An 18,443-nucleotide genomic window follows, 5' to 3' on the forward strand; every position below is an offset into this window, starting at 1 on the left:
GTTATTTGTTATTTAATTTAATTTTTGTAAATTATATTGTTTTATTGTATTTTTATTGTATTTCATACCTGTGTTTATTTTTTTTTGTAAGCCGCCTTGAGAGCCTTTGGCCGAAAGGTGGGGTATAAATGGAATTTAATAATAATAATAATAATAATAATAATAATAATAATAATAATAATATTGAGCTCTACGTTTTACACAAGTACCCTCATTCACTGCAAAATAGATGCTCTATATATTTCCTGGCTGGAAGATACAAATCGAATAAAATTTAAAATTTCTGAATGGAAAAAAATATCCCACATATGTTCTAAATATCCTTTGGGCTACCTGATGCCTTTATTTTATCATTTTGTAACAATCACAGGATTTCATCCTCCTAGCCTGGAATCACTCTCAAGCACTAGATTCACATACAAAATTAGATGTGGGGGGGAGGGGTGTATTAAGCTATATTAGGTTTCTTATCGCTGTTTGTTTTAGAAAAATCCACACTCAGTTTACCTCAGCTTGTTTGTTTCAGCTCATGAATCTGTACTGCTGTAGGTGCTTTGGGAATGAAAAAGTTATTGCTATATCTCTTACCCAAGAGCTTCTAGCAACAGTGGCACAAAAATTCTAATCCTCTCTCTATCCCCTTGTGGTGTCTTAGTAAGCTTAAAAAATGAATGGCAGTGAGCATTTTATTGTATTGTTTTATTGATAAAAATAGTTAACAGCTGTCATTGTGAAAGGCATTCTGGAAGCACATACAGTGTTTTCTTTGCCCTGATCCTAACTGCCATGTGCATTCAGTTCCATTCATAGACCTGCTGAACTTGCAGGATGTCCACTGAACTGAATGGGTGAGGGCAGTTCTGTGTACTAAGTGGAGTGCATGAATCTCTCAGACTGTAAAACAAACCACTGAACTAACAGGGATGGGGAATTTGTGGGTCTCCAGATATTGTTGGACGCCAGAAGTTGATGGATTCTAACTCTCACCAACTCCAGCCAATGTAGCAAATGGTCAGGGATGATGGGAGCTGTAGTCCACAACTTCTGAAGCATCACTGATTCCCAATCTTTGCCATAGAGGCTGAAGATGGGCAAAAACACCATCAGGCTAATAGTGATATTTAGACTGAAGGATGATGCAGCAGTATCAAAATAAGTTAAAAGGTATGATTCTATAATTAAAAAACCCCTCTGGTTTAAGAATGTATGTATAGCTGCATATCTTTCTACCAGACTTTAAAAAGCAGGGAAGTTGGCCAGCCATAGTGAATGTGCAGGGGAATGGGAGACCAGACCTCCTCTCTGAGATATTGTACTGCCCTACAAATTTGTCAAAATGCAAACACAATTTGGGTTGGTCTTTCCCAGTCCAATCCACTTCCTGTGTAGCTTGGAAGAATTTGGTAACATGTGCCTCTGAGCATATGGTGAGTGCTGGCAACACCTGCAATGAGCCCAAATAACAGAAACAAGACATGCAACACAGGAAGTGGATTGCATTTTAAAAAACCAATCCAAATTGTGCTGTGGTCATTTCATCTTCCCAAACAGTTAGCAGCAATAAAAAGACAGTTGATACTACTCCACCTCTTACCCTGCTTCTCACCCAGCCACTTACTTACTTCCCAACCCCAATCCCCTGTCATCAACTCCTATGCTTCTTAAGCACCCACTTAGTTGCCAGCCCCAATTCCCATCAAACTACCATGTTTCTTACACCACGTTTCATCTCAGCCACTTACTTTCCACCCCAATTAACAACTACCCTGCTTTTTATCCCACTTCCCACCCCATCCACTTAGACCCCAACATCAATGCCCTTCAACTACCCCATTTCTTACCCCACCCATTAAGTTTGCAGCTCCATTCCCCTCAATTACCCTTCTTCCCCCTTCTCACCCCAGCACCAAGCCCCTCAACTACAGTACTCTGCTTCTTAATCAGCTTCCTGCCCCACCCACTAAGTTTCCAATCTCAATTCCCCTCCAAACTACCCTGCCTTTCACCTCACCCATTGCTTCCTCCCTAAACAAGTTAAACATCTCTTATAAGCAACTCCTCCAACCCCTTCTGCTTTGCAGTTTGGGTTGGTCTTTCACAGTCCACATTTGTAGGCCAATACAATATCTTTAGACCTGGCTAAACCTCCCTCCCTTCCCCCCCTTTAGACCTGGCTAAGCCTCCCTCCCCCTGGTGTTTTTTAAAAGCAAATTTTCCAATTGCACAAGTTCCCCATTGGATACACACACACAGAAAGCCAACAACCACAAAGCATGCTTTGTTCCTTGCTTACACCCTGTATCAGTAGCAGTTTCTCCATAGAAGTCAGGAGTTCTTACCTACTATACCGTAACAATTAATTTATGAAACTGCCTTAGTTCATCAACTAGCAGGACAATCCAAGACCTCTTGCACCCTTGTCCCATGAGTTGGCAAGGGTTATTTGACAGCAATAAGAAATCAAGCCTTTAGTGTCATGGGCCCAGCCCTGTGGAATGCTCTACCAATAGAGATTCTGCAGGAACCTTCTGTTCTGACTTTAAAACACCTGCTGAAAACTTTTCTATGCTGACAGGTTTATGCAGGCAATTGAGAAGACATCCTTCTGCAATAATTCGTTGATGATTTCTGGTTTTAAAATGTATATGCTTTTCTTGTATAGATTAGATTGTTGTAAACAGCTTTGATTTTTTTATGACTAGCGGTATATAAATATTTTTATAAATAAATAATAAATTCCAGCTCAGTGACACACCAGTGCAAGGGCTGGTGGATCTTCCTGAAAGTTATCTATCTGGGCTCATCCACACGATGATTTAATGTGTGTCTGATGCTACTTGCCAGGGCCGGCTCCAGGCATGTGGGGGCCCTTGGGCATCAGCTTGCCCTGGCCTCCCAGTGGGTGGGTGGGTGTGCGCGCACGTCCATATGTGCGCATGCATGGGGGCCCCCACCCTCCCCCACAGCCCCACCTGTCTAGTCTTTACCATTGCCCTTAATGAAGATGGCGGCCACAGTTTCCCTAAGGGGAATGAAGCCTCCGCAGCCATCTTTGTTGATGGCACACGTGCGTGCTACACGCGCACATCTCTGCCATCAACTAAGATGGCAGCAGCAGCTTCAGTACCTTAGGGAAGCTGCGGCCGCCATCTTCATTAAGGGCAATGCTAAAAAGCTGGCTGACAGGTAAGTGGGGGGTGTGGGGGGGCACGGATTGCGGAAGGGGAGCGGAGGGCCCCTCAGGGGTCCCTCAGGGGCTCCTGTAGCTCCGGGGCCCTTGGGCCAGTGCCCAACCTGGCCGCCCTTTAGAACCGGCCCTGCTACTTGCATCCCCTTGTAATTCATATGGTTCTCATGACGTTTCAGGCAAGCAGAAGCTGTCACGCAGTTTTCCCTTTTAAATCCATATTAACCCAATCCGATGATAATGCGAAAAGGAAAGGAAAAACTGTCTCAGCTGCATTGTGCTCCTCTTTGTAGGCGCTTTGCTTTGAGGATTTTTAGTGGGCAGGCTCTCTTATGCCCCATCACCCACTCCATCTCTCTCTGCCGCCCACAAAAGTTGTCACAGCCGCTGCCTACTTTGCCTTTCACTCACTCCCCCTGCCCACCTTTCACTCAGGCTTGGACAATGGAGAAGGGGGGAGGGGTCTAGTCAGTTTCATGTTTTCTTGTCAATTGCACACCTTCAGCCTTGAACTGGAGGGTGTAAATATGTAAAATTAGAGCCACAAGGAAACAGTGACACTAAGCCTTCCCAGAAGAACTCCTACTAGTGTGAATAGAAAACAGTGGATTTGAAGCTACCATTAAGAATGAAGTGTGGACCTTGCAAATCTATCATAATGGTAAAAGCAGAAGCTTTAGTACAAAGGTATGCTCCCATGTGGATAAGCCCGCTGTTTCTGCTGCGTCATCAAGCTTATACTGCCAAAATTGGTACCTCTCAAAAACTGGAAATCTGTTTTCACCAAGATTGCCTGATACGCACCACTCGGCTGGTGGCTTAAAACTAGACCATTTTACACTGCAATCAATAGGGCCTGTAGTACAGACTTTCACTACTAACTGCTGTTAGTTCACAGAAGAAATAGGACAACCCTGACATAAGGTATTATTATTTGGGTTTTTGTGGTTTTCAGGGGTGAGGAGCATACATATGGGGGTGGAGGGGAAGCAGGATAACCATTCCTCCACCCCAGTTCTTGAGTAACAACATCCCTGTACAGAATCATTTACAGACCTTGGCTTGTGCTTGCCCTTGCCAGCAAGGAATTCCAAAAACTGCCTCTAGCAGCTACAGTTACATCTGCCCTTGGAGGTCTTCTCAACCCTTCAGCAGAACTCAGTCCTGGTTCTGCAAAGTTCTTACAGCAATTATTGTTAGTTGTCTCAGTTTAGAAAAATATCACAGGACAGGCCCCATCTCTTTCTTCAGGGATAGCAGGTTTCTCATCCTTCCTTCAAAAACCCTTCTTCCCTAAGTTTAGAGCAGTTGCAGCAGCACAAGCTGAGAGAGACTCCCAGGCTGACAGCTACTAGGCCCAACCAACTAAACTTGGTAGGCTAGAACAGCACACAAGGCCTCTAGTTAGTGTCCTAAACCTATTCGGATATTGCCAGGTACAGTAAAATCTCAGTAGATCTACTGAAGTAAATACTGGTCTATTGACTGTCTGAAAATACCGTTGAATAAGAGAAAACTACTGATACTTGACCTTATATGTTTTTTTTAAAAGTCCATAACAAAGTAGCAATACACTCTGCACAAGTTTTTTCTAACTGCACATTTTGCGTCCAATTGCACACTAAAAAAATCCCATGCCCCCCTTTAGACCTTGCTAAGCTTTCCTCCCCCCCCCCCCTTTAGACCTGGCTAATCCTCCCTAGCATGATGGGTTCAGTGCTTACAGGGAGAGGACCATGAAGTCCACCTTTAGATTCTTTTTCTTGGTGGCCATCTTGTTTGCAGTCCTTTTACTCTCTGTGGCCATTTTGATTGTAGTTCCAGTGTATAATGATTTACCATAATGTGTTTTTTTTTATTAAAAATTAACTGCTGTTTGTTTGTTTTTTAACTTGAAAACACCAAAAGGACTACCTCACGTGATGGGACTATCAAATGATACAACTACAAACACTGTAGTGTGTCTGTTTTTTAAAATCTGAGGTTGAAAATTATGAGAACATCTAAGAAAAACGCCCAAACCACTTACTGGTTTCTTTACACTTTTTTTTTTTACATTAACATGCAGGTTCTCCCTGAGTTTTTTTAATATCACCATGAAAACTGGCAGGCTTGTTAAGGAGCTGCTTCTGAATCCAACATTATAAGGTTTGTTACATTTCCATTGTCGATTGTGTTTATGTGAACACCAGAATGGCATGGGGGCCTAATTGCACTTTAACATGATGGAACATTTTTTTTCACATCAGCTATAGACACAGGCACTCCCATGTGTGTATAATACACAGGTACATGTATTGTATGGGAACAGGGTCAGTGTCAAGGGTCAACATCCTTGGCCAACTACTAACTCCCAGAACTCCCTGGCCCTGGGCCTCCTTGTTTCTGTTGCTGCCTTTTCACTTGGTCTCTCCAAGCATGCAAGCACTGATGACAACACCAGAAAGAAGGCACAAGCGCCTCCACTTGCCTTGACCTTTCAGTCTACACAGTGGTGAAAATTGGGCCCAGCAGAAAAGGGCAAGTGAAGTGCAGTGGTGACAGGGCAAGGAGGTAGGCCTATTCAGGGAAAGGGAAGCGCTATTAGGGCACCTTGCCTAAGCCCCCCCCCAAATAAAATTTGGAGCAAATACTGCATGAGAGGCTGCCTTATACCAAGTCAGAACATTGGTCCATCTAGTTTAGTATTTATGCGGACTAGGACTGGCTCCCCAGGGTTTCAGACAGAACTCTTTCCCAGCACTGCTTGGTGATGCCAGAGATTAAACCTGGAACCTTTTGCATACAGAGCTTGTGCTCTACCACTGAGCTACAGCCCTTCCCATTTCTAAATCTATTTTAACACTACTTATCAGTAGATTAGGAGGAAACAGGCAAGAGCTTTGTCAGCTTCTTGCTTGGCTGTGGGTTGGACATCAGAGCGGCTTCTGCTGCTTAGCAATAGCTCTCTTTATTCAGTTCATATTTTTAATAAGAAAAACCCCAATCTAAAGTGTCTGGAGAACAGGAGGAACAAAAGCAAAAGGAAAATACAGGAACCAATTAGGCAAGAAGAAGGTACTATAAATATGAACTTGTACAGAAATTACATGCAAGAAAAAGCCAACACGCGAAAGAAAAATAGAGAATGAAATGAATATATATAATCACAATGCTGTAAGAGCAGCTGATAAGCTACTAAATAAACATCTATAAAGTACTCCACGATAAACTACTCCAATTATTCCAGTATTAATTAGCTGTCAGATAGACATTAATAAAGTGCTCAAAATATTCCAGCTGTTAATGAGATCTCTTGGATTGCATCCCGTGTTTGTACTTCCTCAAATGGAAACTGTACAGGTAGGCAGTTTTCGTAAACTCCCTATTACCTCAAATTCTTGTTTGATACATTTATTTCTTCAGGAATATGTCCTAAGACCAAATCCTGGAAGACCTTAACATATAAATATACACTCCAAAACTGAAATTGTTTATCAGAAAACATCAATATGCAATCAATTTACCTGTTGCAAATCTGCATCTACCATATAGTCATAAGAAGATAACATCAGTGGTTATAACCTCAACCACTGTAATAGAAAATAACAAAGTGTCAGGTAATAAACCATATAAAAATGTATGTGAATGAGTTACTTCAAACCGTGATTCACACATGAAGATTTCAGATACTACCTGAAAAAATAATTTGACTGTGGCCTTATATAGGAGGCAAGAAGCTACTTCCGATACTGATGACAGCTGTATTTCTCAGCAATCAAATTACTGGCTCTAGAACATAGCACCATTTAAAGGGAAAAGCATCTTGTCAACTAACAAGGTGAAATACAAAAATATACAACAATTATTTCTGTACGTATTAACCGCACCATATTCTTGCCTAATTGGTTCCTGTATTTTCCCTTCTTTTTTGTTCTAACACTTACTCTTTGTTTGGGGGAGAACAGGAAGGCCAGTCTGAAACTGGCAAGATGGCAACTCTAATATTAACAGGAAAGTTAAGTGTGTGTGTGTGTGAGAGAGAGAGAGACAGACAGAGTCCCCCCGCCCCACCCACCCCCTCCCTCCCTCCCTCCCTCCCTCACACACACACACACACACACACACACTTAACTTTCCTGTTAATATTAGAGGCCTGATGTTCTTATCCAAGGCAATGTCCATCACCAGGGGAAAGTGATGGCCAGACTGCAGAGTTTGGAAAAGTTACTTTTTTAAACTACAACTCCCATCAGCCCCAGCCAGCATGGCCACTGGATTGGGCTGACAGGAATTGTAGTTCAAAAAAGTAACTTTTCCAAGCTCTGGCCAAAGCAAGGTGGACACCAGTAAGCTCAGAGTTCAGGAACAGATGGGAAGATAAGGTAAAGTCAGGACCTTAGATCAGAACCAAGTTGCTGCAGTGGTCCTGCAACCAAGGCCAAAAATACAAGTAGTCTCAGCTATGTCTTTGATCAACTGGCAGTCGTAATGGCCTGGGCTAGGTAGTCAAGGTGGAACCCAGTTCCCGTTTTCTGCAGTCATTGGCTTTTGCTAGGGAATGATGTTTCAAGCTCTCAGAAGCAATATGCAGTACCAGTTGCTGGAAACCACAGCAGGGGAAAGTGCTGTTGTGCTCAGGTCCTGCTTGCATGCTCCCTGTAGACATCTGGTTGGCCACTGTGGGAACCAGACGCTGGACTAGATAGGCCATTGGCCAGATCCAGCGAGCTCTTTTTATGTTCTTATGCTATGGAGACTGCTTTAAGGGAAGCTCCTCATGGCTTTCCTAATCCACTGAGGAGCTGGTAGCTCAGTCATCCCAGTCCAGAGGCAGAGGTGTCTCCCCAGAGTTAAAGGGGCTAGGATTGGGCTCTGGTACCATCAGATTCACATGGGAGGAATTGGGGAGTGGATCCATCTCATCCTTGAGATGTTGTTGTAGGATGGCTCTGCATCTGAGGATTCCTGGTCTGGGGCCCTGACACCTAATAACTCAATTGTGAAAGCTGTTTTTCTTTAGAACAGAATCAATTGGCTTTCACGCAAGTAAATTTAACTTGTTTCATCTCCTGCCAATATTGACATGATCAGATTTGGTTTCAGGTATAAATGTTGTCAATCAGCTCGTAAAGTGGCAGATTAATACATTTAATTCCAGGTCTAAGGGGAGATGCAGAGTGATAGAGTTTCCTTTTTGAAGGTGTAGCTTTTATTTTAAGGGAGCACTTTATCTCAAATTCTGTAAATTTATGTCCTTTTTATCTTCACTAAGGCTGTAAGGATTATCACATTTTACAGATGAGCATAGATGTAGGGAAATCAAATATATAGCCTAAGGCCATGTGTGATGTCTCCATGAGAGTTGGGGAGGGGGAAACCTTTCAGCCCTCTTCACATGCCACAAAACTGTCAAAAACAATTATTCTGTGTAGTGGTTACCATCAGACAGATGCTAATAAAAAATACTCTATATGAATATACTGTAAATCTGCATTTCACTAGGTTTCCAAGATAAACCAACGATTAAATCTAGAAATCCTCCAGAAGACATTAAATATCACATAATCTAGATTGAAAGCCTCATGTTGAGGATGAATGGTAATGATTTTGGACTTAGTAAAGCAACATTTTTCTGCTATGAATGGGTTAGTGTATACACAGCCGTAGTATTGGGTGGACATCAAGTGATGACAGGTGGGAGGCACTCCTTCAAGTAGTTGCATACCAAGCCATTTAGGGCTTTAAAGATAAGCATCAGCAAAATTTGGAGATATGCGAATTTTGAAAGATACCTTTTGGATTGTGTATTGGTTTGGAAAGTGCGACTTAGGTAGGTTCGCATTAAAATTACAACTCATTATCTCCAAATAGCATATTCCACTTAGGTTGACTTCACTGCACTGAAAATCAGTGAAAATTAAATTCCTTATTGCACATCAACATGCCATGCTCACCAGAGGCTTAGATTTCTTTTTTTCAAGAAACTTGTCAAATTCACTGAGAAAGTACTGGCCTTTGGATGATTCACAGAGCTGAAAAGAAAGCTGAACTGTGTTGATTTTCCCTATTGCCCTACATCCTCATAGCTGATTAAAAATTATAGCAAAAGAAACATTTCTGGAGTGTATTCTCTGATCTTTGAACTCACGCTCAGCCGCTTAAGTGTTGTTTGATTTACAAGGAAATGATAGATGCTGGATTGTTTGTGTCTGAAATGCTTTTCAGCAAAGTCAGGCTTTGACTGGTTCAGGAAAGCACACTGGAGCTGTTACAAATACTTTTAAAATTCAGCCCTTGATTCTGCAAAGGAATCTTTTTCTATGTTACTTTGACTATATGTTCTCTTCTGCTCCCTGCACAATTCTTGGCACAACTTCCTTTGCTTCCATAGACCTGGAAGTTAGAAAACTGTGTGGAGTTGTCCCCACAAATACTCAGACAACACCAGTCTCATGTGCAACCTACCCAGTCACTTCTTCATGGGAATGGCATGCTCACATCTGGTACTGTTGTTGGAAAGTGTGTTCATATTGTTTATAAAACACTGAATATATTCAGTGTTGTTTGTTTTTAAAAAAGAAGTGTTGCATAAACAAAAATACTCTGCTTTCTATTACATTCAGATTAGTGTTATAGCCACATTAGGCTAACACTCTAGCTTTCAACATTTTAAAACGCAAGACACACTCATTCCACAGTTCTGATATTTTACAACAAAATACTAACCAAAAAAAGCTTGCCAAAACACATACACACACAAATAAATACTCTAAGCATGTGCAGCTTGACTGAACCAACTCTTAGCCTAAACTACCTCACAGGGTTGTTGGAAAGACTCCATACACACACACTAGCAATGTAAAAATACATACAATAACAAGAGTAATTGACAATAATAGTCTATTGTCAAAATCAGTTGATCAATGCAGAACTTCTTTAAAAAATCAGTATTGGTTTCCAGCCACATAACAGCAGGGACACCTAAGTAATTCATTTTTCATTGGCGATCACTCATGGCCAAGTAAGATTGTCTTCCAAGATAAAGTCTTTAACGGTGGGTCCGTAGGTGACTGTGGAGGCCAGTTCTGGATCCACACAGCCTCCCACAGTGAGGACATAGGTTTCCAGATGGAAGATGGTCATGATGAGGATTTGCTTGACATGCCTTCTGCTTAGCTCGTTTGTCCCTTTCGCCCTGTACTCGTACTTCTTCAAAGTCCATAGCACCTTTGATAATGGCCAACCTCCAATTGGGATGCTCATGGGCCAAGGCTTCCCAGTTCTCAATGCTTATGTTACATTTTTTTAGATTAGCTTTGAGAACATCTTTAAACCTCTTTTGCTGTCCACCGATATTCCGTTTTCCATCCTTAAGTTGGGAGTAAAGTAGCTGCTTTGGAAGACGGTGATTCGAACAACATGGCCGGTCCAGCGAAGTTGATGTTGGAGGATCATTGTTTCAACACTGGTGGTCTTTGCTTCTTCCAATACGCTAACATTAGTCTGCCTATCTTCCCAAGTAATTTGCAGAATTTTCTGGAGGCAGCGTTGGTGGAATCTTTCAAGAAGTTGGGAGTGGCGTTTATAGATGGTCCATGTTTCACAAGCGTACAGTAAGGTCAGTAGTACAATGTCTTTGTAAATAAGCATTTCTGTCTCCCTGCAAATATCCTGAGCAGTTCAATTTACAGTATCAAAGGCCTTAGTCAGATCAATAAATGCCATATACAGAGGTTGGTTTTGCTCCCTGCATTTTTCTTGAAGCTGCCGTGCAGTGAAGATCATGTCCACTGTCCCCCTGGAAGGGCGGAAACCATTTTGGGATTCAGGGAGGATGTCTTCTGAGATAGGTAGGAGGCGATTTGCAAGGATCCTTGCAAGGATCTTACCTGCGGTAGCAACAAAAAAGATGCCTCAGTAGTTCCCACAATCTGTTCTATCACCCTTCTTGAAAAGAGTGATAATTATGGCATCCCTAAAGTCTTCCGGGATCTCCTCCCTCATCCAGATTTTTTCGATTAGCTTATAAAGTTGTGTAAATTCAGGCCCACCTTCTTTTAAGGCTTCAGCAAGAATCCCATCAGGTCCACTAGCTTTGTTATTCTTCATTTGATTAATGGCTTTACTGACTTCCTCCAAATTAGGGAATACTGCAAGCTCATCTCTAATTTGTTGTAGGATTTGTGAGAAGACCTCATCAGCCACAATAGAGTTACAATTAAGGAGGTCGTGGTAATACTCTTTCCAACGCAGTGCAATAGACTCTTTGTCCTTTAGAAGTTTGGTACCATCTATTGATCGTAAGGGATTTGTACCATAATTTGTTGGTCCGTAGATGGCCTTGATGGCATTAAAAAAGCCCCGTGCATCATGAGCATCTACAAAATGCTGGATTTCTTGAGCTTTCTTTATCCACCAGGCGTTCTTAAGTTCTCTAGTTCTTCTTTGGACCTCAGCCTTTGCACTGGCATAGATTTTTTTCTTAGTAGCACAGTTAATGTCTTTTTGCCATATCTGGAAGGCTTTCCTTTTCTTGTCAATCATATGTTCAATCTCACTATCATTCTCATCAAACCAGTCCTGATGTTTCTTAGTTTGGTATCCAATAGTTTGTTCACATGCTGCAATAATGGAAGTCTTCAGTTTAATCCAGTGTGCCTCAATGTTTTCAGGCAGTTCCGTAGGTAGATGTTTCTTGAGAGTTGTTTGAAAGCAAGCTCGCTTAATAGGATCTTGAAGGGTGTGGATATTGATTTTAAGCCTTGGTTTTCTTCCTTGGAGCCTACGTTGAAGAACAATATTAATGGGCATGGTGGATCGAATTAATCGGTGATCTGTCCAGCAGTCATCAGCATTCGTCATGGCCCTGGTGAGGAGTACATCATGACGATTTCTGGCACGGACAATTACGTAATCCAGGAGATGCCAGTGCGTTGACCGAGGGTGCTTCCATGATGTTTTAAATTTATATTTCTGGCGAAAGAGTGTGCTTGTGATAACAAGATTATGCTCTGCACATTTAGTCAGAAGTAGCCCTGCCTAACTGCTTGAACGGTAGGATGAGAGAGAGAGAGAAAGAATGTGTCTACTAAAACATCCCATTGACTTACAGCACAATCCTAATAATGTCTACTGAAAAGCAAGTCCTATTGAATTCAGTGGGGTGATGAGACACTACAAATAAAACACATACAAAAAGCCAGGAAAGCAGCATCCCCCACCCTAGGGAGTACCTGATGATCAAATGGAGATTACAGAGACAAGCCACTAGCCAGAGAGGAGAAAGCAGCAGCTTTTAATTTGCTGGTGCCCAATCATCAGTCACAGCTCTGACTTAACTCATTGGCTTAAAAACCGGAAGGTGCAAGGACTTGGAGAAGCAGGCTAGCTCATTTTGCCGAAAGGGGGGGCAGCTCAGTGTCTAGTTTTGGTTTTTGAGCAAGTGGAAATATGCTTTTAAAGAAACTGAGAGTCCAGGGCCCCTGCTTGCTCTAGGCCTGCTAGAAACCTACCCTTTTTAACTGTCGACAGCCCTGGTCTGCACCCTTAAATTCAAACAAGGACTGGTGAAATGACTCCCTGCTCCCCTTGAAACAGGTCATACTCAGACACACCATACTACACTTTGAAACTCTCTTCTATACATTATGGAAGGCTGCTGTTTGAGGAGAAAGAGAAATCAAGTTTAAAGCCCCATTTGGCTCAGAAAATTAGTTCTGCAGTTCTTTGAATTCTGGCCCCTGAAGAAGCTAGACAAGATACCTATCACACAGTCAGCAATTCCATTGCCTGCATAAGGCTGTGTACACACTAACTCTTTTTGTAGCACAGAACTTGATTTTTCTTAATCTGGAATAGTTCATGCTTGTTCTCTGCTTTCAATCTAGATTGATTCTCAGTCCTGCCGGTCACCACACACTGAGTGTGGTTACTTGATACACGTTTGAAACCCTCCCCTTGTTTCATGCCTTTTCCTCCCTGCGCATGCCCCAGGTGAATGAAGAAGGAACTGGTATACACCCACCCACAATGCCATTGGGTAGGTGTGTATATATCCCCCATTGCCAAAACAACTTACATCTGTTTCTGTCTGTTTCCAAATGAGCACGCTGCAGGGTAATGGAGAATCAATTTATTTTCAGAATGAAACCAGTTTCTTACAAAGCACTTTTCAGGGACAAAAGTTATACATTAGATCTAGATTGTGTGGGGACTACATAGAAAAAACAAGTCTCCATTGATTCTAGAATAAAATGTGTGTCCGCAGCCTAAAACCTTTTCTTTCAGTGCAAAAAAGGTGCAGGACACCGCCACTATGTCCCAGTCCCACATCAGGGTCCCAATCTCTATTGAAGCCCCATTCTCACTGTTTAGTGTCTTTTTTTTATATATATATAATTTTTATTCAAATTTTTCCAAAAACAAACAAAACAAAGTCAAAAAAACATAACAATACAACAACAAAAAATGAAAATAAAATAGTTGACTTCCGATTTGTCACAGATCAGCTATAAGTATATAATATACATCAAACCTGTCCCTTAATATATACATACAGAATCCCTTTTCTCCATAGGCTGTCTTAATTAATCGTCAAATCCCAGTATCATCATTTTATTTTGATCTTTCAACAAAAAGTCCAAGAGAGGCTTCCATTCCTTAAGAAATGTATCCGTCGATTTTTCTCGTAAGTAAACATGTCAATTTATCCATTTCTACTAAGTCCATTAATTTCAATAGCCATTCTTCCATTGTTGGTGTTGATTCCATTTTCCACTTTTGTGCATATAATAATCTTGCTGCCGTAATCATATATAATATTATTCTTCCATATTTCTTTTCTATTTGTTTATCCATAAAACCCAATAAAAAAAATTCTGGTTTTGACTGAATATTTATCTTTAGAATTTTTTGCATCTTCCTACCTATCCGTGCCCAAAATGATTTTGCCTTTTTACATAACCACCACATATGATAAAATGATCCTTCTTGTTGTTTACATTTCCAACAAACATTAGAAACATTACTATACATTTTTGACAACTTTTCTGGAGTCATGTACCAACGGTACATCATTTTATAAAAATTTTCTTTAAGATTATAGCATAGTGTAAATTTCAAACCTTTTTTCCACATATTTTCCCATTGATCCATTTGTATGTTATAACCAAAATTTTTTGCCCACTTTACCATATACTCTTTTACTTGTTCTTCCTCCATATCCATTTTCAATAAGAGTTTATACATTTTCGCAATTATATTTTCATCATTTGTACACAGTCCTATTTCAAAATCAGATTTACTTATTTCAAACCCATACATTTTCTTGTCCATTTTATATCTTTCTAACAATTGTAAATAGGCAAACCATTGAAAACTATATCCTTCCTTTGTCAGTTGTTCTCTCTCTTTCATTGTATATTCTCCATGTACATTTTCTAATAGTTCTTGATAAGTTAACCATTTCTCTTTTCCAGCCATTTCTCTTCTATAAAACGCTTCTTGACTTGAGACACATAATGGTATTTTCGAATAAAACCTTGGTTTATATCTATTCCATATTTTCAACAGAGGACGTCTTATAAAATGATTGTTAAAGTCTACATTTACTTTTACTTTGTCATACCATAGATATCCATGCCATCCCCACTTCAAATTATGGCCCTCCAAATCCAATAGTCTTTTATTCCTCAATAAGATCCATTCCTTTATCCAGACTAGACAGCAGGCAGCAAAATAAAGTCTCAGATTTGGTAATCCCAGTCCTCCTCTTTCTTTGGCATCTTGTAGTAATTTAAATTTGACTCTTGGTTTTTTTCCTTGCCATACAAATTTAGAGATATCTTTTTGCCATTGTTTAAAAGGTAAATCAGAGGATATTACAGGTATTGTTTGAAACAAAAACATCATTCTCAGTAATACATTCATTTTTATCACAGATATTCTACCCATTAATGACAGTTGTAGTTTATCCCATCTTAGCAAGTCTTTCTTTATCTCTGTCCATAATTTTTCATAATTATTATGAAACAACTTTGAATTTTTATTTGTCATAATGATACCTAAATATTTCAACTTTTTCTCTATTGTAAAATCTGTCTTGTCCATTAACTCTTTCTGTTCCCTTAAAGTTAAATTTTTCACCAACATCTTTGTTTTTTGATTGTTGATCTTAAATCCTGCTAACGGTCCAAATTCTTTTAATTTGTCCATCAATACATTAATTCCTTCCAAAGGATTTTCTAGTACAATTATCAAATCATCAGCAAATGCTCTCAATTTATATTCTTCTTTTTTTATCTTTAATCCCGAAATTCTTTTATCTTGCCTTATATCTCTAAGCAGCACTTCTAAGACCAGAATAAATAAAAGAGGAGATAAAGGACATCCCTGTCTTGTACCCTTTTGTATTTCACATGAATCCGTTAAATCTCCATTAACAATTATCTGAGCCTTCTGAGATGTATAAATCGATCTAATCCATTTTATAAAATTGTCTCCAAAATCCATTTGCTCCAAAACCTGAAACATAAATTTCCAATTCAAATTATCAAATGCTTTTTCAGCATCTAAAAAAATCAAAGCTGCTTGTTTATCATTTCGTTGTTCTAAATATTCCAAGACATTCAAGACATTTCTGACGTTGTCACATAATTGTCTTTTAGGTAAAAACCCTGATTGATCTTCCTGAATAAATTGTTGCAATATTATTTTCAATCTTTCTGCCAAGATCATTGTAAAAATTTTATAGTCATTATTCAATAGAGATATTGGTCGATAATTTTTTGTTTTAGTTAAATCTTGCTCCTCTTTAGGTATTAATGTTATATTAGCATTTTTCCAACTATCCGGTATCTTTCCCTCTTGCAGAATAAGATTCATTGTAGACTGTAAAGGTAGTAAGAGTTCTTCCTCCAAACATTTATAATACATTGCAGATAACCCATCTGGTCCTGGTGCCTTTCCTAATTTAATTTTGTTTATAGCTTCAGATATCTCTCTTAACGTAATAGGGCCATTAATAGCTTGTCTCTGAAAGTCTGTAATTTTAGGCAAATTCTGTTTAGATATATACTCTTCTATTTTTTCAGATGGAATTTCCTGACATTTGTACAATGTTGAATAATATTGATGAAAAATCTTTTTAATTTTTACATTATCTGTCAACGTCTCATCTCCTTCTTGTATCTTTAAAATGATATTTTTTTGACGTTCTTTTCTTAATTTATATGCTAACCATTTCCCAGGTTTATTTGCAAATTCAAAAGTCCTTTGTTTAGCAAAATTTAGTTTTCTTTCAATTTCTCTAACTGTCAGCATTGATACTTGCTTCTGTAACATTTTGATTTGATTTACAATAGAAACTTTAGTTGGATTCTTTTTCAATTCTTCCTCTTTTTGTTTTATTTCTTCCAAAATTAATTGCATTTTCTGTTGTTTCTTTTTTTTTAATTCAGAGTCACATTTAATAAGATATCCCCTCATAAATGCCTTACTTGTATCCCAAACGATATTTTCACTTGTTCCTTTATGTAAATTATGTTCAAAAAACTCTTTTAATTTCTTCTTACATTCTTGTACTACTTTGTCATTCTGTAATAAAGATTCATTTAGTCTCCATCTAAATCCAAGATTTTTCTTTTTTAAAGTTAATATCACAGGGTTATGATCCGAAAAAGTTTTTGGTAATATATCCATTTTAAAAGTGTCCTTCGCTAAAATTTTAGACATCCAGATCATATCAATCCTCGAGAATGTTTTGTGTCTTTCTGAAAAATAAGTAAATTCCTTTGCATTATCATTTATATATCTCCAGGTATCCACCAATTCTAAATGTTCCATCAGTTCAAAGCAAATCTTCGGTAATTTACCCTGTGTCTCTTTGATATTTTTTTCAGAAAGCCTATCAATTTTTGGTGAGATTACCCCATTCCAATCACCCATAACGCACCAATGGTCATATGAAAACTCTGACAATTTTTCCATAAGTCCTGTGTAAAACCTTGTTTTATCTTCATTGGGGGCATAGATACCCACTATCAAAATGTTTGTACCCTGTAGAGTAATTTCAACCCCCACAAATCTACCACTATCATCCAGTAATACCAATTTAGGAAGCAATTGTGGGTTAATGTAGAGAACAACTCCATTTTTTTTTTTTTTTTTGGTCCAGCCGAAATAAATTCTTCACCCAAATTTTTACAAATCAAATATTTGGAATCTTTCTTCTTAATATGAGTTTCTTGTAAACAAATTATATCCAATTTTAATTTTTTCAAATAGTGAAACACTTTCTTTCTCTTCTGCGCCGTATTAGCTCCATTTATATTCCAAGTTAGGTATTTGTAATCCATCTTTAAGTGTGTATTTTAAAATGTGCCTGATGCTCCTTTTAATCCATCATCTTCGTTTCCTTCCTCTGCATATCTTTGTTGACTTTGTTCCCCAGGAATTATATCCATATCTTTGAGTTTATCTTCATCCATATCTTTTGAAGCTTTTCTCAAGAAGTCCCTTGCTTTTTGAACAGTATTCAATCTATATTTCTGTTGTCTGAATGTAAAGATCACTCCTTCTGGAACATCCCATCTAAATTGAATTTTGCGTTGCTTAAGTTTCTCTGTAAGGAAAGCATATTCTTTTCTCTTACGTAAAAGTCTAATAGGAATTTCTTTCATCACCAGTATTTCCTTACCATCAATTTTAAAGGTATTTTTAAAGTGTTGCTGTAATACCATATCTCTGGTCGTCTTCTTTATAAAATGAACAAGCACATCTCTTGGAATTTTATTCATTGTTGCATATCTGGAATTAATTCTATACACTTTATCTATTTCAAATTCCATCCGATCTTCATTCAAATCCAGAAATTTTACTAGAGCATTAACAATTTTATCTCTGATGTCTTCACCTGTTTCCTCAGGAATTGCACGGAATCTCAAACAATGTTCTTTATTTTTCATTTCAATCACAGCCATATAGTCCAAGTTTTTTTCTAATTCCAGATTTAATATATCTGTTCTATTTTCCAAGATTTGTACCTTTTCTTTAATGTTTTTTGCATCCTCCTTTATTTGCCCAATTGTCCCTTTAATCTCATCCACTTGTGTTTTAATATAGTCTTTTATATCTGTCAATTCAGTTTTCATTTCCTGTTTTATATCATTAATCCCTTCCATTATTTTTTGAAACATATCTGGGGGTATAACCCCTTCCTGTGGATCAGTAGAACTTCTTCTTCGCTCCTGGGTCTTAGTTGCTTTTTTAGTTGTCA

This window comes from Rhineura floridana, chromosome 1 (assembly GCF_030035675.1).
Source record: "Rhineura floridana isolate rRhiFlo1 chromosome 1, rRhiFlo1.hap2, whole genome shotgun sequence".
Taxonomy (NCBI): Eukaryota; Metazoa; Chordata; class Lepidosauria; order Squamata; family Rhineuridae; genus Rhineura; species Rhineura floridana.